The sequence below is a fragment of the Canis lupus genome, chromosome 37 (assembly GCF_048164855.1).
Source record: "Canis lupus baileyi chromosome 37, mCanLup2.hap1, whole genome shotgun sequence".
NCBI lineage: Eukaryota > Metazoa > Chordata > Mammalia > Carnivora > Canidae > Canis > Canis lupus.
In genome coordinates this window covers 7,541,833-7,563,555 of record NC_132874.1, presented here as the reverse complement: position 1 = coordinate 7,563,555, position 21,723 = coordinate 7,541,833, and the positions used below count along the sequence as shown (strand labels likewise).

General features: G+C 43.1%; 1 long non-coding RNA gene across 1 annotated transcript; it reads left to right on the top strand.

The window, feature by feature from the left end:
• The first annotated feature begins 7,437 nt into the window (after positions 1-7,437).
• LOC140626358 (uncharacterized) lies at positions 7,438-20,696 on the top strand. The gene is made up of 3 exons (XR_012025549.1): positions 7,438-7,684; positions 16,582-16,730; positions 20,643-20,696. It is a non-coding gene; the product is annotated as an uncharacterized lncRNA (long non-coding RNA).
• The last annotated feature ends 1,027 nt before the right edge of the window (positions 20,697-21,723 follow it).

Sequence of the window (21,723 nt, the reverse complement as noted above, 5' to 3'; positions counted from 1 at the left end):
TCTTCTTTGTGTCTTCTCTGAACTCCTGTTCTCTTTTTCTTCCTGGATGTCAGTTCTCTTCCTGACACCGGAATTTTTTCTTCTAATCCTTGGTTGTCTCTCAATATACATCGATTTCCCGTGTGTGTTCCCGAAGCTCAGGAGTGCATTTATTTCACTAGCTAAAAGACATGAGCCAAAATTCTTGTGACACACATTGAAATTCAGTGAAGTTGATAAATGGGGCACAAAATGTTGCAAAATGAAAATATAAAGGTTTATGGGTGCCCAAGGTACAGGTTTGATGCTATTCAGCACTGATTTCCAGGAGGCATGTGTCTGTCCTTCCCTGATGTAAGTCTAAATTTGATAAATGTTTTATTATTATTCTTTTTTAGCCAGTGTTAAATAACTCTTCGTTTCCCAGGAGTGTAACTTCCCTTAGGGGTTATAATGAAATGTCTTTGCAATGCCTTGTCATGGTGAAGCAAGAGAAAAGTTGAATCTTTAGGGCTTGGATATGCTTTTGACAGGCAGTAAGTAAAAGGTTCACAACGATTCCTATGGCTTGCACTAAATACTGAACTCTTTCCTGATCATTTGTTCTTTAAACATATCACAGCTTGTAAAGGGGACGCATTTATTTAATATTAATTACCTCCTAGGATGCAAGGGCTTCTACCCACTTCTAGAAGCTGTTTCCCTTATCAAAAATGTATCATTAAAACCAAGTCCAGAGAATAAATAGTCAATATTTGATGAAGCCTTTGATAGGAGGGTAGAACGTGTTGGTTAAGAGATTGAGCTTTTTAGAGATGTGGATTCAGAACTCAGCTCCGCTGCCTTGAGAAAATCATTTGGTTTCCTGTGCCTGTCTCTTCACAGTGCTGGTGATACCTGCTTCCTAGCGTCCAGATGAAGCCAAAACATGATGAGGTATGTAAAGTACTTATTATATACTCGATGAATAACCACTATTTGAAGGTATGTTTAAAAATAAATAAGGCTGGGGAGCTTGGGTGGCTGAGTCAGTTGAGCGTCTGCCTTCGGCTCAAGTCATGATCCCAGGGTCCTAGGATGGAGCTCCATGTCTGGCTCCGGGCTCAGTAGGGGTTCTGCTTCCTCTGCTCCTCCCCCTATGCCTTCTCTCTCTCTCTCTGTCTCTCTTTCTCAATTAAATAAAGTCTTAAAAGGGGGGGGTGTGTCTTGGGCACCTGGCTGGCTCAGTTGGTAGAGCATGCAATTTTTGACCTGGGGGTTGTAAGTTCGAGCCCCACATTGGGTGTAGAAATTACTTTTTAAAAAAATCTTAAAATATAAATAAATAAGGCTATTAATTGTCCCTGAGTGTGTGTGAGTATTCAAGGCAATTTGTCACCAATGATTGGTGATAAGTTGACCTCGGCAAAATGTTTATTTTACATACATTGCTACATATCAGGCACCAAGCAGCAAGTCACCAGGTGTCCGTTTATAATTTGAATGAGTACAGACAGTCTGGGTCTCTGGTCTGCATGTGGTAGAGCTTTATGTTTCTGTAAGAAAGGAGAGAATTGATTTCCTATCTTTACAAAGAGGAGGGAGACAGATTCCTTCTACCTCCTCCAGGGTCACAGAAAGGGAGTGGTGTATCTTTGAAGATTAGAGAACTGCACTGGTTACCTTTTCTTAAATAGAAAATCTTTGTAGATGGAATGGAATTGAACTTAACTATTTTTGCAACTGATCTAATCTGAAGCTCCAGGCTAAGGCACACAGAAAAACACACACACACACACACACACACACACACACACAAACAAAACCTCTCACTAAAAACTGAAGTAGAACTGAAGCTTCTTAGGTGTCCTCTGACACCACCGTGACTGTAAGAGGCTGAGCCATAAGGGCTTAGACATTATCTAAACTCAGTTTCTCCTCCATCTCCTCCTCTGTCTGGTGTATTCGACAAATGCGCACAGAAACCCTGTGGCCCATCTGTACTTCTTTACATCCAGCAAGGCAGCTGGAATTACTAGCAGCCGCCACTAGCCTGTCTTTACTCTGAGCCTCCCAGGCTTCCCTTCTCGTTTATTCTACTACAAGGGTATAGAGCCCCACAGATCCTAGAGATCGAAGATCTGTGTGTTGCAGGTGCTCACACTAGGGAAGGAGCTTATTAGCAATTCCACTTCCTGTGTGAATGGGGCCAACGGCTGAGGTGTTCTATGGGTGGAAGTGAGCTGCAATCAGACCCATGACCAATCCTAAGTCACTGACCCCCACCAGCCGGCCTCCCTGTGGACAAGCAGCACCACGCCCCACCCCACCCCCTTCACACAGCCTTCACCACCACTAGGAAGCAAGTCAACAGGACGCCTTCATGTTGGGGAGAAGTGGGCACTCCTCCTAGAGAAAGATTCTCAGGCTATCGTCATTGGGAAACAGCAATGCACAATGTATATTAGGAGTAAGGTAAGAAGCATGAGGATGTGCAGCCTATTCAGGAAGCAGGAATCAAAGTAAAAAATATGAGGTAATGTTGGTGAGCTATGATCTTAGTACTTTTTTTAAACCACAAAATGTATTTGTGCGTAAATCAAGGCCAAAAAAGTCAACTAGTATCTATTAAGCAACAACTTTGATCACGATAGTGAGTTGGATGTGGTTGGCAGTACATTAGAAGTATCTAAATTACGCCCATCATTTAAGCCCTGACTTAAGTACCATGGCTTCTAAAAGCCTAACAACACAAGAAGAATCTCTCCCTCCTCTGATTTTTCATTCTATTTATTGTCCACCAAAAGATTTCACGTTTTTTAAGGCCATAAAACTCTTTGTTGAGGACAAAAATCCAGCAGTAGCCAACACGGAAACCAGATCTAAGCAGAGGGACTCTGGTCGAAGTGGGGATGTGGTCACCTGGTCTTCCCTCTGTTGACAGCCTCAGAAACACTGGGGTATTTATTATAGGGCACCGTTTGAAAAGTACTTGCCTGTGTCAGTTACTTGGCAATGAATTGACATACATTGTCTTTTTTTTTTTCTTCTGATTCTTGTATGTTCATTACTAGATTACAGATTTCTAAAGGGGAAAGATTCAAATGAGAGGCAAGAGAAACAACAAAGGCTGGGAGGCAGGACATGGCAGCTCTGGGCCTGGCAGTGCCACTCATCAGACCCTGTGCATCAGCCCATTCAGTGTGCTGAGCCCACAAAGCCACACTAGACCATATGTGAGACGTGTGACATGGTTCCCAGGTTCTCATGAGAGTCCTGGTTTGTACTTGCCGTAGACCAGGTGACAAGTTTCAGGATGTGGTCATTCTCAAAAGTCTCCCAATTTGGATGATCAATCAAATCATATGACCTCTTTATATATAAGGCCACTTTTCTTTTTTCATCCTTTTTTTTTGTCCATTGCAGCACTTTATATTCTTTTTTCTTTCTTTCTCTCTTTTTTTATTCACTGCAGCGCTTTACTTCCCCCACACAGTGATGCGTTATTGGGGCCTCATGTTCTCACATGACAGGAGAAAACCAAAATTTGTTGTCATATCTGAAGGAATTGGAAATTGTCTAAAGAAACCTTACACAAATGAAAAGGATGAATAAATTTAAAGTTGTAAATGCAAACTGTTTTCCAGCTCAAGGCAATTAACAACTCACAGTGTCCTGGCAGGAAAACATCTAGTAAGAAAGGACAGTGGGTCCCAAGGCTTGGACCTTCCCAATCCAATCAGATTGGCAGGACAGAAGTGACAAGTGGTTCAAGGTTCTTGCTAGTCTCTGGAGAAATTCTGGAATAGGCAGCTCTGACACATGAACAGCCTGCATGGATCAAGAACCTCATGGCCTTGCAGATTCTCAAACCAATGGATTTCTCTTCCATACACGTGTTCTACACTTCAGCCATGAATTGACTGAGTTGCCTATACTAAGAGTTTAAATCAAAGGTACAAAAAAAAAATGTTTTTTAAATAAATCAAAGGCATGTGCAGGGTGTTGAACCAAGGGGACAGTCAACTTGGATACAAGGTCAAGATCGGCAGCAAGTTCTATGATCCAGAGCTCCTATCAGATACAAACTTCAAGGGCACATTTCTTTTCAAAGGCGTATTCCGGTTATAGGCCTCTTTTTGATTCATGATGCTAGGATTCTGCTTCCCCCTACCCACTCACTCCACCCTGGGATCCAGCATAGGGCTAAAGACACAATAGGACTCAATGTCTATTAAATTAGATCAGGATAAGACATGGTTATTACCTAAAGGAGCTCAAAACCTAATTGAGGAGATGATGTACATGTATGAAGCCTCTAGAAATCATACAAGTCAGTGTGTGGAAGGGGTAAACTGTAAGATAAATGAGAAGAGCCACTGGCAGGTCCCATGCACTCCATGCTGCGGGCAGGCACCCTTCCTAGCAATTCGATTTTAAACACCAGAGCCAGGGAAAGAGGCCAGAAAAGGAAGGGCCGCGACCAGACACCAGACAGACCAGTGCATGGGACACATGATTGGAGCAACAGGGGTGACAAGGTGGTGAGTGTCAGGGAGGCAGAGGCTGGGCCTGGGTGGGGTCTGGCCAGTTGGCCACGCTCCACTGGGGGGTGTCATTGGGCAGCGGTCCAGGTGGGCAGTTGGTGTCAGCGAGGTCTGTATGTGGAGGACCGACAGCAGTGAGGGCAGCGTGGTAGGGGAAAGCCAGGTGCTGGGCCCTGGAAGCCCATGCAGTCTCTAGCTCTAGGGAAAGGGAGTCTGGAGGTGAGAACAGGGCCCAGCAGTTTAGGCAGGGACTGTCTGAAAGGCAGGGGAAAGTGGATGCTATGATTTGGGCCGATTTGCTTACTAGGCATGCGAGGATCTCAGAGGTGGGTGAGCACTGGAAGAATGACCTGAAAATTGGCAGCAACCATGCAAGAGGGATTAATTTGGTTTTGGGCATGGCCCCAAGGAGAGGAGCCAGCTGTCCAAACCACAAACTAGGGTCTGACATGAGTTGGTGCCAGTGTTCAAATCTGCCAGCAAGAGCCCGATCCCTGCTTCCTCTGATAGTTAGAAGGCGGGCAAACCACAAGGGCAAAATCCAACAAGTTATGGTAGGTCCTGGGGCATGGCGCATCTTCCCCAGCGCGGTTACGGGAAGTGGGTTGAAAGCAGGGTCTGTAAAATGTTTAACAAATCCAAAATTGGGCCATAAAACAGGAGTTTGACTGAGAACAGGTTTTGAGTTAAAGGGCCCAATGGGAGATAATGAAATTAGGAAGAGGGGTGAAGAGTCAGGGAACACAGGACACTTCTCATAGGAATTTGATAACAAAGCGTGAGCCACGATGGTGGCGTTACCTATAGCAATCCCACCGACAAACGTGTGCTTGAGCCGTTTAAAAAGGAATCGAGGGGATCCCTGGGTGGCGCAGTGGTTTGGCGCCTGCCTTTGGCCCAGGGCGCGATCCTGGAGACCCGGGATCGAGTCCCACGTCGGGCTCCCGGTGCATGGAGCCTGCTTCTCCCTCTGCCTGTGTCTCTGCCTCTCTCTCTCTCTCTCTGTGACTATCATAAATAAATAAAGAAAAAAATATTAACAAAAAAAAAAAAGGAATCGATTGGTGCAGCCACTCTGGAAAACTGTGTGGAGGTTCCTCAAGAAGTTAAAAATAAAGCTACCCTATGACCCAGCAATTGCACTACTGGGATTTACCCCAAAGATACAGATGCAGTGAAACACAGGAACACCTGCGTCCCAATGTTTATAGCAACAATGTCCACAATAGCCAAACTGTGGAAGGAGCCTCAGTGTCCATCGAAAGATGATGGATAAAGAAGACGTGGTCTATGTATACAATGGAATATTACTCAGCCATCAGAAAAGATGAATACCTACTATTTGTTTTGATGTGGATGGGATTGGATATTATACTGAGTGAAATAAGTCAATTGGAGAAAGACAATGATTTTATGGTCTCACTCATATGTGGAATATAAGAAATAGTGAAAGGGACCATAAGGAAAGGAGGGGAAACTGAGTGGGGAAAAAATTAGAGAAGAAGACAAACCATGAGAGACTCCTAACTCTGAGAAACAAAGGGTTACAGAAGGGGAGGTGAGTAGGGGATGGGGTAACTGGGTGACGGGCATTAAGGAGGGCACATGATATGATGAACACTGGGTGGTATATGTTGGAAAACTGAATTTAAATAATAAATAAATACATAAATAATAAATAAATACATAAATAATAAATAAATACATAAATTTATTTTTCCCACAAATAAAAGAGGATCTGATGGCACAAGGCAATAACCATCTCCAGGCAGAGATCAGGAGGTGGTTAATGGTTCACAAGACTCCATCTAGCAGCCGGAGGGAACAGGTGCGGCCCTGGGGGACAGGACATAGGCAAGTCCCGGAACAGAAGTCAGGTGGGCTTTAGTCCCAGGAATGAAAGTCAGGATCCGGGACGGGAGCATAGCCACATAGGGCACACACATGTAAGGTGCCCAGGAAAACTTGAGTGTGTTGAACTTGCCCCAGCCCTACCAAATATCAGCCGGGGCAGCAAGACAGTGCAGTGGTGGAATTGGGTCTGTGCTCTGGACTCAGAGTAATTGTTATTGTTGGGTTTTTAAAAGATTTTATTTATTTATTTGACAGGGAGAGAAAGAGCACATAAGCAGGTGGAGTGACAGGCAGAGGGAGTGGGAGAAACAGGATCCCCGCAGAGCAGGGAACTCAACTCGGGCTGGATCCCAGGACCCTAGGAGATCATGACCTGAGCTTAAGGCAGACACTTCCCGACTGAGACACCCAGGTGCCCCTAATTGGAGTTTTAATCTTGATCCACCATTTGCTGGCTGTGAGATCGTCAGCTAGTTAATTAATATTTCTGAGTTGTGGTTGCCTCATCTTTAAGATGGGGATAACAACATGTACTTGGCATGGTTGTGTGTAGATTAGGTGATGTAATGTGTGAAGCACCAAGCTCCCTCGGTGCCCACCGCCATTATAGATGCTCCATAAACAGAACTATTACTACCATTAAGACTAAATCCAAACCACACCTATAGGGAGGGAGGCAAATAGGACTTTTACTACGCTGCCAGCCTGGCCCAAATTACCAAAGGGAAACAGATGGTGCTCAGCCTGCAGGTTTAAAGCTGGATGGTGCTGACACAGGCAGGGACTAGGATTGGCCTTGGTCCCATGGAAAAAGCAAGGGCTCAATTTCTAAAAACAGGAGTTCAGGTTCAGAGAAGGACCAACTGTGAGGTGCTAACTTACTGGCCCTCATTTCCAGCTCAAGGAACACTGAGCCTACAGGGAGGGTCCTAATATCCCCTTGCAGAAAGAAGAAAGGAACATGGGATTAGGCAACCAAGCAGCTCATTACACTGAGAACCAGTCGATACTGTTATCCGAAAAATATCCTCCTCTCCTTAGATTTAGGATCAATGGTACCTGAAATTCCACCATTATATATTCGCTTCTTTGCATTAAATATCCTTCTCCCCTGGCGTAACTGTTTAAATGTAAGCATCATGGGACATGGAACACATTGGGTCACTCATAATTCAGGTACCCAGGTTTCCACCTGCTGAGAGCCTACAACTCCCCCAGAGGACTCACGTGGGTGTTGACCCTCCCCAGACATGGGGCAGCCAGCACGAGGGAAGGAGAGGGAGCATTTTTAGGACTATGAAGCCCTGGGAAAGAATCAGGAAAAGGTAGAAGCTGACACAGTGTTTGTTCTCTTCTTTCTGCTGACATCAGGCTTTCCCGGGAGCTAGTTTGTATACCCAGTTCTTTTTGTGGATCTGAAGATCCTAAGTAGCATGAGGACTGCAGGCATCTAGTCATGGGGAAGATAGTCTTACAAAGGTAGGGAGTGGGACACTGTATGGACAATTTCCTCTCTCTGGGGCCGCAACCCCCTGAGATTTTCTTCCTTTGGTCTCTGGCCTTCTCCCAAAGAAGCTAACACCTGTAAGCCATGGCTTGAAATCTGCTAAGGCAGCTTCAAGGTTAGGCACCACCAGTATATTGGAAATGTATGTGTGCGGCTGGCTTGCAACATGTTTGACCTGTGGTGTGCAATACCTGGCAACCCCTTGCTACGTGTGGTTCCCGAGTCCTTGAAACGTGGCCTGACCGAATTGAGATGTGCTGTCATGACGTGTACAATACACACCGGATTTGAAAGCCTCATGATGAAAAGGAAAAAGAATGTAAAATGTCCCTCGATATTTTGTACATTGATTACCTGTTGGAATGATAATTCTTGGGATATGTTGGCTTACTAAAATATATTATTAACATTAATTCTACTTTTTTAAACTTTTTTAATGGAACTGCTAGACATTTTAGACTCTATACATGATTCACATTATATACCTATGGGACAGCACTGTTATATGCAAATCGATAAGTCAGTTTTGTTCTAGGGGTGCCAGCTCCTAAGGGTCTGGCCACCCCCACTGTGATTTGTCAGTTGAGTGGGGAACTGACCTTTGACTGGTCACAGAGGGGTCAGCTTCTGTGGTGAGAGGGAGGGTGATGGTTGTAGGCAAAGATAACTGAACATTCCCTTTCTCCCCTGTTGAATCCATCAGGGAAGTGCTGTCTCTCTTCTTCTCAGACACTTATCCTCACTTAGGGAGTTGGGAAGCTCTCCTAGTTCTTCCCCCATCACCACCTTATGGTTCCTCCCTGTGATAAGAAATAGAAACATTTCTTTTTAGATTTTATTTATTTATTTGCAAGAGAGAGACCGTGAGCATGAGCAGGGGAAGGGGAAGGAGAGGAAGAAGCAGACTCCCTGCTGAGCAGGGAGCCCGATGTGGGGCTCGATCCCAGGACCCTGAAATCATGACCTGAGCCAAAGGCAGATGCTTAACTAACTGAGCCACTCAGGTGCCCTGAAAAGCAAAAGTTCTTAACTCCCTATTTTTCCACCAGCTGGCTCCATTAAAGCATCCTGTGCTTCTCTATTGTAGTGAGCTCAGAAATCCATGTTAAGACCCTCTCATCTAGATCAAAAAATCTGTTCTGGCACCTCTTCCAAAACTCGAAAGTTAGTCCTTTATTAGATTAGTAAGGACACAAGCTTCACCTCATCTGTGTATTCGTTCAACGCACATTCATGTGGCATCTACTGCATGCCCAACATTGAAGAGAAGAGCTAACAAAACAGAGCCAACAACGTGGCTCTGTCTACACATTGGACGAGCCCATGGCTCTTTCCTTCTTGAAAAACTTACTTCACGTGGCCTAGACATGGCTTTATCTTACTTCTTCCCATTTTTTCGTCCATTCCCTCTTCCTCTTAACTAGCTCCTACGAGTCCTGGTCTTTGAATACGGGCATTCCCTCAGTCTTCAGACCTCATCTTTTTAATTGTCACAAAGTCCTCAAGTTATTGCTCTGTTCCAAGTACAACCAGTACACTGAAAACGTCTCATCTCCATGACCTGGGCTGGTCCCAACCTCTTGCTTGCACCCCAGACTCATAAATCCATCTCTCTTTTCAACATTTCCAGTTGGATGTCTCATAGGCATCTCAAAATGTCACATATCCAAATCTAAATTCTAGTTTCTCTGCCAAAATCTGCTCCAACTTGGAATACTGAGAATGCATCCTTCCGGTTGTTCGGGTTTAAAAGAAAAAAAAAATTGAATCGTCCTCGACTCCTCTTCCTGTCACATCCCACTTCTAATCTGTCAGCAAGTCCTATTAGTTCTTCTTCGAAATACACCCACATCCTGCCCACTCTTTCCATCCCAGCCTCTATTCCCTTGGGTCAAGCCACTATCATTGCACGTGGGGGATTTTTGCAATAGTTTCCTAGAGGGTCTTCCTGCTGTTATCCTTCCCTTCCCATATAGTCTATTCTCAAGTCCAAAGCCAGAGTGATCCTTGAGAAATGGAGGATGTTGCATTTTATTCCACTGCTCAGAACCCTGCAACAACTTCCATGTCTCTCTGAGAGAAATCCAAAGTATTTGCTGCATCTACTGGGCCAACCACACTCTCTCCTCACTGTCACTAGTGTAGTCACACGGCCTCCTCACTATCCTTGAGCATAGGAGCCAAACTGCTCCCATTTCAGAGGCTTTGAATTTGCTCTTGTCTCTATGCAGAAAACTCTCCTTCCAGATATCTGCATGGCCTGCTCCCTTACTCCCTTCAGGTCTCTGTTCCAATGTTACCTCCCCTGGCCACCTCTTAAAAATCAGTACCCTGGGGGTGCCTGGGTGGCTCAGTCGGTTAAGCATCCGACTCTGGTTTCTGCTCAGGTCATGATCTCAGGGTCATGAGATCAAGCCCCCCGTGGGTCTCTGGGCTCAGCAGAGCCTGCTTGAGATTCTCTTTCTCTTTCTTCTTCCTCTCCTTTTTCCCTTCCCCCTGCTCATGCTCTCTCTAATATATAAACAAAATCTTAAAAAAAATTTTTTTTTTTAAAGCAGCACTCTGCATTGAACCTTTGTATTCCCTTATCCTGCTCGATTTTTCTTCCTGGTGCTTGTCACCACCTGGTATATTGTACATTCACATGCATGTTTATTGCCTGCCTCCCACTGGAACATGAGCCCTCTGACACCAGGGATGGCGCCTTTTTGTTCACTGCTGTCTCCCAGCATCTGGGACAGCCCCTGATACATTGCAAGTGCTCAATCAACACTTGTTGAGTACATGATGGTGAAGAAGTGGTTTTCCCTTGTGAAAACTCTGAAGCAGGCACTAAACATGCACAAGAATAAATACACTCCATTACAAATGGTGATGAGTGCAGGGAGGAAGTTAACTGGTCCAGTGATGGAGAACCTACTTTAAATAGGGTGGTCAGAGGGGATCTTCTAGAAACAATGGCATTTGGGGTAGGATTAGAAGGATGAGACGGGGCTGGCCCCACATGTGGTGGGAAGACCATTTGGAAGGAAAAAAAACAAACAAACCCAGCACATTCAAAGATCCTTCAGCAGGAATGAGTTAAACATCTTCAAAGAACTGAAAGGGGGACAGTGGGCAATGAGAAAAATAGGAATTGATGTTGAAGAGGCATCCAGAAGCTAAATCATAAAGGAACAGGTGGTAGAGATTAGATTTTATTCACAGTTTTGTCTAAGGCTCCAGGTCAGTAACATGTTGTGAGGAATCTGAGGTGGTATCCAGGGATGGCATTTAGGTATCTGGACCATTAATTTAAGCTTCTGCATAAAGCTCCTTAGTTAGGAAGGGAGTGGTGTTTACATGGAGAGAGCAGACCAGTCCTCCTACAAGAAGGCTTCCAAGATGTCATTTCTGGTGCAGGAAGCAACAACATTCTCCCTCTATCGGAAGCAGCCCCCAACTACTCCAGCTCTTGTGTTATTTTGTCCCTCTTTAATTATGTAGCCTATATGAGTGCCTACTATGATAAAATATATATGACATTTCCAGTCCACTTGGCCTATGCCCTGTTCTCTTCCCTACATCCTCACAGCTGCACCTGGGCCTTTGCTCATGCTGTTTCCCTGGAAAGAAATACCTGGTGCCTCATCCACATTGCCAAAACCCAGCTCCAGTCCTAAAATAACCATGAGGTCAGATATATAAGCCAGGATCATGATTTCAAATTTACTTTGTTTATTATTGCAGCAGGCTGAATAATGCCTTCCCCAACCCCACAAAAAATATCTGTATCTATATCTATATCATCTATATATCTATATCCATATCTAATCTATATCTATATCTAATCTATATCTATATCTATATCTAATTTATATCTATATCTAATCTATATCTATATCTAATCTATATCTATATCTAATCTATATCTATATCTATATCTATATCTATATCTATCTCCACACTAATTTCTGGAACCTGTGACCATTACAGTATGTGGCAAAAAAGGAAATAAAGTCTTTGCAGATGTGACTAAATTAAGGATCTTGACACGGGGGATTATCCTGGATTATCTGGAGGGGTCCTAAATGCAACCACATGTATCTTTATGAGAGAGAAGCAAGGAGTGAAAACACACAGAAGTGGGGGAGGCCGTGGGACTGTGGAGCCAGAGATGGGAGCCATGTAGCTCCTCGTCAAAGGACAGCAGCCATCAGAAGCAGGGGAGGCCAGAACAGATTCTCCTCTACAGCCTCCGGAGAGAAGGTGGTCCTGTTGACACCTGGCCCAGTGACACTGATTTCGGATTTCTGGGTCTCCAGAACTATGAAGGAATAAATTTCTGTTGCTGTAAGCTACCAAGTTTATGGCAATTTGCTACAACAGCCACAGCAAATTAATACAATTATCTTGCTCTTTACCTGGGCATCTTGTCCCTCGGGTCATCCTTGCTTCCCGGCCAGCTCTCGCTGTGAATTGCTAGGTACTTCCTGTCCTCTCATGCTTCTTTATGTCAGACCCACTCATATGGGTTGCGTACTATTTCATGGGTTTGTGGAGGTGTTTTCTTCCTCCTGCCCCCCTTCATCTTAAAGCCATATGATCAAGCCAGCCAGTCGCCAGGCACATATCCAGGGTGACCGTCTCGGTGAGCCTGGGCTAGCTGGGAGGCTAGCTCAGTAACCTGTAGGAGAGGTGGTGAGGTGTGGATGAGTGGGTGGCTGGAGCTAGTTAGCTTGCTTTGTTTTTTTTTAATGTTGACAACATCAGGTGCCTGGAATTGTGATCTGTAGAGGCAAAAAAACAAAAGCTCTGGGCATCACTGTACCTGGGGCTTTGGGAACCTAAAATTTAAGGAAGACATGATAAGACCTAATGGCTGATGGCTCTAGGGGAATGAAGAACATAGAACACCAGGTTTTAAACGTAAATCACTGGAGGAAATAAATAGTGGCGCTATGTACCAAAGTACATATTAGAAGCAAAATATTAGGAAGCAATGAAAGGTTTTTAAAAAATATTTTTATTTATTTATTTATTTATTTATTTATTTTAAAGAAAGAGACTGCAAGCTGGAGGAAGGACAGAGTGAGAGGGGAGAGAGAGAATCTCAAGCAGACCCCCCAGCTGAGCCAGGAGCCCAATGGGGGCCTCAGTCTCACAGCCCTGAGATCATGAGCTGAGTCAAAATTGAGAGTCGGTAGCTCAACCCACCAAGGTGCCAGATGCCCTGCAATGAAAGTTTTGGGGAGAAAATTACGAATTCTTTATTTGAAATGTTGAGTCTCAGGTAGCTGGAAATGACCACTAGGAAGCTCATCCTCCACGGAAAGTCCTATCTTCAACTCTGATGCTTCCAGAATCCTCCGGTTATGCAGGCAAGCATGGGGAGGGGCAGAGGGGAAGGGAAGGAGAGACTCCCAAGCAGGCTCCATGCCCAGCATGGAGCCCGATGTGGGCTGGACCTCACCAGCCTGAGATCATGACCTGAGCCAAAACCAAGTGTCAGGCCCTTAACCGACTGAATCACCCAGGCGCTCCTCTGGTTGTGCTTTTATCGTAGCCCTGATTATCCTATATCATGGATATGGGCTTACTTTTCTGGCTTGCTAACAGTCTGTGAGCCCTTCAGGGAAGAGATCATGTCTTATATCTCTAGTACCAGATAGACTATCTGGCACCTAGTAGATGCTCAATAAACAAATTTTGAATGAATTCCTTGAATGGAACGGAACTCAGATAAGAGGTTCAGGCTGGGGATGACAAGCCACTTTCAGAGGTAAGAGTTGAAGCCATGATAAATAGCACAATGGAGGGGGAGTGGCCATTTGATCTGTTATCAATCGGATGCCACAAGTAGAGGAGGTAGTTCTAATGAAGCATGCTTTTAAACTTTGACCTAACATTCAGGCGTCAGGGATCATAACGATCAAATAAGGAGTCTGGGATATTGTCATCCACCCAGGGCTTTCTGAATATGAAAAGTAATTTTTTTATTTGCCAGCCGGCTCAAGGTTCACTCACCCTTATCATGGTTGTCATGTAACATTATAATGAGCATCCGTCAGAGGCATAAAGATACTCTGCATGTGACGTGCCTGACTTCTGGATACTGGTAATTATATTTTATGCCATATCCAAAATCTGGTCTATAGGGAATATACTTTTTTGTTGGATGTCGTTACTCCTAAAAAGTGGCCAAAGGTATGGAACATTCTTGAAAAGGCATTTCAAGCACTTCTGTAGAAGGCTGCCTCTTAAATTGCCAGCCAGATCCTCGTTTCACTTCCTGCAGGCACCAGGATATGGGGGTCAAGTTCTTCTGAATGCCAAAAGAGATAGATAATAATCCTGGCTGGTTTTGACACTGCTCTTACCTTCATAGCCTAGACCTATAATTGAATTTCTCCAGGAATTTTATGATATATTGATTGAACCTAATTAAGTCAAGGACCTGCTCTCTATTATCTGCCTTAGCAGCCTCAACACAGAACTATTCAATTCAAACAACATTTACTAAGCTCCTAAGCACAAAGCCATGTGCGGAGCCTCTGCTAGACACAAAGATAAATAAGACACAGCCCCTGTCAACCACTAGCCCGGCAGGCCCCAGTGCTGGAACCGTTAGGGTTTATAGACTGATACTCTCACACAGGAAATCTAAGCTAAATACTGTAAAAGAAATGTAGAGAGCCATCACAGCCGTCATCGCTAATTATTGGGTTGAAATGGTAAAGATCCAAAGTATTTGTTTGAAATAGTAATGGCTCTATAGATTTTTAAGCACTTGTTCTTAAAACAGAGCATAAAGAACACTGACTCACCTGGTGTTAGTTAGGTACCTTGGTTACTTCCTTCATGATTAACCCTGACACGTCCTTCCAGTAACCATCATTCTCGTTCCTCCACTTCTGGATTCTTTGTGTGAACATACGGTGTGGATCATCTCCTTGGGAGATGCACAAACATTTTTAGGATGGCCCTGAGTTTTTGTGTCTTTACTCGCATATTTCCTGCTTCACCTTCTTACCTGATTTCCAGTCCCAATGGTTCTAGTATCCTGTCGACCCAGACATGTTCAGCTGCTAAGTTTCAGCATTCTTGCGTGTGACTCTGCCCCGGAGGACTCTCCCTAGCACCTTGGCAAAGGCAATGTGCTGAATTAACACCCTGCACAATTTTGTTCCATTCCTTCTTCCTGACAGGGTCTATTGTTCTTACGTGTCCCCACCCCAAGCCTATAAGCCAGGCATCCAAGAACTGAATGAAACCAAATTTTCAAACAGACATCACTGTACCCTAATTTTTGAGAGAAAATTACATTTAAGGAAAATCATAGCCATTTTACTAGAATATCGTTTTACATAATTCTGTCAAAAAACTCCAAGGTAAATGGTACTTGATTTTATACATATTTCTATGTGCATGTGTGTGTGTGTATCCTAATGCCTATATACGTATATATGTATATTTATATATATACATATATATGTGTATATATATACACACACACACACATATATACATATATATTCGATGTGTGTATGTAAACTTGTAATTTTAAACTTCATGGTTATTTTCAGAAACTGCACCACAATTAGAGCCAACTCCAAGTAGGCAGTAAGTGGTTTGATTGCATCACACAGGTTTCCAGACTTAAATGATACGTGTGGTTAATTTAAAAAGAGATTACCATGCTTTCCTCCACATATTAGCCTGAACAAGTCACTTATGCTAAATCTGAGATACTTTTACAAATGGGAATATCTGCCCTTCTGAATTTTCAAAGTGGTTATGAGGAACAAATAGGATGATGTTGGTAAAACCACTTTATATAAAACAAGGGAGTTAGGATTATTATTCAAAAGTATCTTCTAGGCCTTTGGGTCCTTCCTTTGTTATCTATAAGCCGCCAGGTACCTTAGCTATTGTGGGTATTGAAGATAGACTTCTTTGTGTCTTTCTATTAATACTACTCATAGTCTTGAACCCAAATCACCTAAGTCCAGAAGCTGCTCTACTCGTGCAATTCTAGAACCTTACCTGTCATTCCTTCAATCATATTAAATGTTCCCCTGTGCCAGGCAAAGCAATAGACCTGGGAGATGCTAAGACAAATAATTCATAGTCTGCATATAAAGAGCTTGGAATATAGCCGAAAGAAACAAATAAATAAATGCAGTAAAAAAAAATTTTTTTTTTTATAAATGCAGTAAAAATTTTATAGGCGCTATCTAGAAGCCTGTATGGAGAACAAAGAGCAGAGAGGAGGGAGTGGTTGAACCTAGCGTGGGTGGGAGCCCGACAGACTTTGCTGATTGTCTACCTAACAATCATCCCTTCCCCTTCCCCCACCCCAGTTTCCACTAAATAGACTTGAAAGTCAAATGCTCCCTTTCTCACCCTCCCTACCAACTAAGCACACACGTGACCTACACGGGTGCAATGAGATAAAAATCTAACATTGCTGGGTGGTTTCTGGGAAAGCATTGCTTTCTTAACATAAGGGTTTGTGGTAGTTCCTATTTTTCAAAGGTGGCCATCACAATATCTCCCACTGGGTGTGCTCTTCTTTCAATGTGATTGTAAAACTCCTCCCATTAACAGGTAGAGTCAATATCCTCTTTTCTTGATCCTGGAGTGAGGTGGGTTTGTTTGTTTGTTTGTTTGTTTGTTTGTTTAAGTCTCCCTCAACACAGTGAAAGTGCCATGCATTTCCACCTATTCTTTCAGTGGACTTGCTTCTGGAAGCCAGCAGCCATGCTGTGTGGAAGCCCAACCAGCCTATGCCAAGAGACCACATGGCAAGACTGGGTGTAGATGTTCCGGATGGCAGCACAGTGGAGGTTCGGCCAAGAGTCAACACCAACTATGAGGCCTAGGTGATTATATATATATATAGACGTGTGATTGCAATGTCAGTGATTGCAGCCCCATGATTGAATTGAGATTTCAAGTCTTCCTTGCTGAGACCCTAGACATCATGGAGTAGGACAACCTTTCCCCATTGTGCTCTGTATGAGTAGGACAACCTTTCCCCATTGAGCTCTGTACAAACTCTGCACCACAGGATCCGTGAGCATAATAAAATGGTTGTTTTATGCCACTTCGCTTTAGGGTGGTTTGTTTTACATCTGGACTGAGGATATGGCTGGCATTACTCTTTGTCTCTTCTTTCAGCCTCTACGAGCTGAGCAGGGTGGGAGTAGGAGAGATATTACAATCATGTGGTGAAAGTGTGATGTTGATCTTGAAATTGTTGGTCTGTTAAACCAACACTGGCAACTGTCTATCTCCAGGCCTCCTGGAATGTGAGAAACAATACACTCCTGTTGCTCTGTGCCACTGAATGCCAGGTTATCTGTTCCCTGTAGTTAGAAGCACCTCTTACTCATACATGTGATCCCCACTGGTAAGATTTGGTGGATTCGTGGGAGATAAAACTTTATTTTAATATACTGATGGCTGTCTAATTAGGATAAAAATAGAGATAGCAATCATAGCCTGGTCTTCTGAGAAGTTTGGCTGTGAAGAAAATGAGGGAAATGAATTGGTAGCTAAGGAGATCGTGTGGGCAAATTTTATAGTCCATGAGGAAATATCTAGTAAAGCCAAGAGATTAAAGCAGGAAAGTGAATAACATCAGCAATTATTATTACAGTCAAACCCTGCTTTGGCCCTCTCCATCTTCAGCCAATCTCAAAGACTCTCCCAGGCATTTTTATTATTTTTATTATTTTTTTAAGATTTTATTTATTTATTCATAAGAGACACACAGAGCGAGGCAGAGACATAGGCAGAGGGAGAAGCAGACTCCCTACAGGGAGCCTGATGTGGGACTAGATCCCAGGAGCCTGGGATCATGACCTGAGCCAAAGGGAGACACTCAACAACTGAGCCACCCAGGTATCCCTCTACCAGGAATTATTAAAATAGAGCTGGCTTCATGGTGTACAACCTATAGTTACATGAGGGCCTCATGCTTAGAGGGACTCCATGTTTGATTTAATGCTCTACTCTGTCTTGAAATTCTTAATAAACAGGGGCCTCATTTTCATTTTGCACTGATTCCTGAAAATAACTTAGATAGTCCTGCCTAAAAAGTTTTCACTCTCATTACCAACTCATGGGTGATACTAAGAAACAACTTGGGCTTGTATCACCCATGGATCTTTAAGGGCATTGGTTCTGTTTTTAAGTAACATGGCACATGTTGTCATATGGACACATCCTCAGATGACCATCAAGACAGTGACTTTCCATTTGGAGAATTTTTTAGCCCTGGGGAATGATTGCAAACCCAGAGAGACTCCTGAATATCCTTACTAATAAAGTTGTGCTGTTCAGGTCCATGGGTCCCCTGCCCAGCACCTGCACCATGGTGGTCGCATCCATTAGCAGAGCTGTGAATCAATTCCTCAAGAACTATAGCACATGTCACCCAGATTACTGGGCAGATTAGTGGCCAGCGGCTGACAAATACTTTCCATATGACCCACTAAAATATTCCTTCCACAGTAATTATGGATTCTCCTGTTTATCCTCCCATCTACCCCAGAACTACAATTATACCTATAGAATAAGCTCCAGGTCAATCCCTGGGATGTACTTCATGGAACAAAGGCTTGGTATGAAATGTCTAAAAAATGCAGCCAGTTAGGGGCACCTGGGTGTCTCCGTGGTTGAACGTCTGCCTTTGGCTTAGGTTGTGATCCCGGGGTCCTGGGAGAGAGTCCCACATTGGGCTCCCCACAGGGAGCCTGTTTCTCCCTCTGCCTGTGTCTCTGCCTCTCTGTGTCTCTTATGAATAAATACATAAAAATAAATTAAATCTTAAGAAAAAAATGCAGCCAATCAAAGGAGATCCTCCATAGACAGAATTACCTTGGTTGCATCCTCTTTGTTAATTTTTAATCTGAGTACAGTTGACACACAACTTCACATGAGTTTCTGGCATATAATATAGTGATTCAACAACTCTCTACATGATGCTGTGCTCGCCACAGGTGTAGCTCCCATCTGTCACCATGCAATGCTATTACAGTATCATTGACTGAATTCCCTATGCTATGCCTTTCTTGTGACTTACTCCATAACTGGAAGCCTGAATCTCCCACTTCCTTTCACCCATTTACCCATCCCCCACCAACCTCCCCTCTGGCAACCATCAGTTTGGTCTCTGTATTTATGGGTCTGTTTCTGCTTTTTGTTAGTTTTGTTTTTTAGATTCCACATATAAGTGCAAGCGCATGGCATTTGTCTTTCTCTGCCTGACTTATTTCATTTAGCATAATGCCCACTAGGTCCATCCATGTTGTTATAAATGGCAAGATCTCATTCTTTTTAATGGCCTTTTTGTATTCCATTATAGATGTGTGATATGTATATATCACAACTTTATCCATTCATCTATCAATGGACACTTGGTTTATTTCCATACCTTGACGAATGCAAATAATGTTGCAATAAACATAGGGGTGCATCTGTCTTTTTGAATTAGTGTTTTTGTTTTCTTTGGGTAAATACTCAGTAGTACATATGATATTTCTATTTTTAATTTTTTGAGAAACTTCCACGCTGTTTTTCATGGTGGTGGTACCAGTTTGCATTCCTACCAACACTGCACAAGTGTTCCTACCATACTCTTTGTATTTTATCTCTCTAGCTTCCCAGAAGACTTTAGGATGTCTCCCTGGGGACTTAGATACCTAAAATTAGTCAGGCAAGTGATTTGATAAACTTTCACTGGTGTGGGTTAACAAAACACCATTCTCTCTTTCCTTTCTATGTTGAGATTACCAGAACCTGGGAGTTCCCCCATTGCTTCTCATAGATACCCCCTGAAGCAGAGCAAAAGACAACAGAATGTCCTGTGAAGCTGCCATTTTCAAGCTATCTGGGATGTGCCATAGCTATAAATCAAGAATTCCATAGGTAGAGTTCATTCCTTTTCTAGATGGAGTCATGGTGACCAGGTTTCCAACCAGCTGAGTTTCAGTTCTACCAAAAGTAAAAACCAGGAATGGGAGTGGGAGGACTCACTAAGGTAGTGAGAGGGCCTGGAATGGATGCCCATGAGGGTGTCATGGTCCCACCACCCCAGAAATAAAGCAGTAGACCACCACACCATAAGGGATAAGGTCCCTTATCCTCTCCACCACTGGATGGTTGGGAAAGTGTGGACATGCACCACATGACCTGACTCTAACTGGCTCAGGGGCTGCAGGGGAAGGCACATGGTCATTTCTAGCAGATAGGGATGCATGTTGCTGAGAGATGGAGACAGTGAAGGTGGGAACTTATCTCCTTCCCCTTACCTGTACCTGTGCTAAGAGCAAAGGACAAGATGGATTTATGTTACCACTTTTATTAGCAGGGCTCAGCAAACATTTTTTAAAAAATAAATCTGAGCATTTGTTTTTCACTACAAATGGAGAAGTACTAGCAGAAACCAAAAAGCAGAAAATGGAATTTTACACACCCAGAGGAAAGCTGGTAAAAAAAAAAAAAAAAAAAAAACCCTGGGTGTTTGATATATATCTTCAGGACCCATTTCTATGTCCATAATAAAAAAAAACCCCATGGTTCAATGCTCACATAGCATAGCAGCCTGAAATAATTTCAGCCCAATTACCTGGAAGAGGCATATGGTCCACAGGCATACTTTGCAAAATCCCACCCATTGTCCCACATGCAACAGTTCACCTCTCCTTTCTCAAAACCCTTCAGGAAATAACCTCCTCGTTCTAACCAATGTGCCTCGTATCTTTCTCCCCCTTTTACTTTCCTCTCAGCTCTCAAGACAGAAGCCCAGGAAAGCTCATCTGGCAAGGCAGGTCCTTCCACAGGTTCTTCCACAGAGAATGAAGGAGAGAGAGAAAAAACCTGCAGGAACCAGTTTGAATTCTTTGCAGGTGGAGAGAAGGACAAGCTGAGTTGTTTATACTGGCAATCATTTTTCTTGTCTTACATATGCAGTGAAAAAGAAATAGATGTTTTTCTACCTCAATAAATATTCTTGTAGGTAATAATTTTGAATGGTATTCCATTGTAAATTCAAATAAATTATTATAAATAAACTACAGTTTCTTTAACCAACCCACTAGTAGTTGCTTTGCAACTTTCACATAAAGTCTGTGATGAATTTCACTGTTGTGTAAATCTTTACACATACCCTCAATTATTGACTTAGGATTAATCTCCAAAAGTCTGATGCATTAATTAGGGTATTTTTGGCCACATGTGTGACATGCTGGGACTTAATTAACATGTGTGTATTTATATCTGGGATAAAGTCAGAGCTCGTGTGGTGGTTTTGCTCCATGATTTGAAGGGCCCAGGCTCTTGCAGCTTTGCCATTCCTAGATGTTGCTCTTATCCCTGGGATCTGTATTCCATATGGCAGGACAAAGAAAAAGGGGTGAGGGAACAAGAGACCTCACTTTGTCCTTTTACGGCTCAACCTGGAGGTCACCACATCACTTCTGCTCTCATCCCATTGGCCAGAATTTATTCATGAGCTCATTCTCAGCCGCAGGTGAAGTTGGGAATATAATCTTTATTCTGAATAGCCCAGCTAAAAATTCTATTACCATGGAAGAAGGGATTAATGAGCATATATTACTTTTAAGGCTTTAAATTTTTTTTTAATTTTTTTTAATTTTTAAGGCTTTGATATATGCCACCTTTTTGGTCTGCAGAAAGACTGTAGCAATTTATATTACCCTTCCCAACACAGGATATTTAAAATATTTCGCCAAATTAATAACACAAGAAAATGATTGTTGTGCTGTTTTATTTTGCATTTTCTTTTCTTTTTTTTTAAGATTTTATTTATTTATTCATGAGAAACAGGGAGAGAGAGGGGCAGAGACA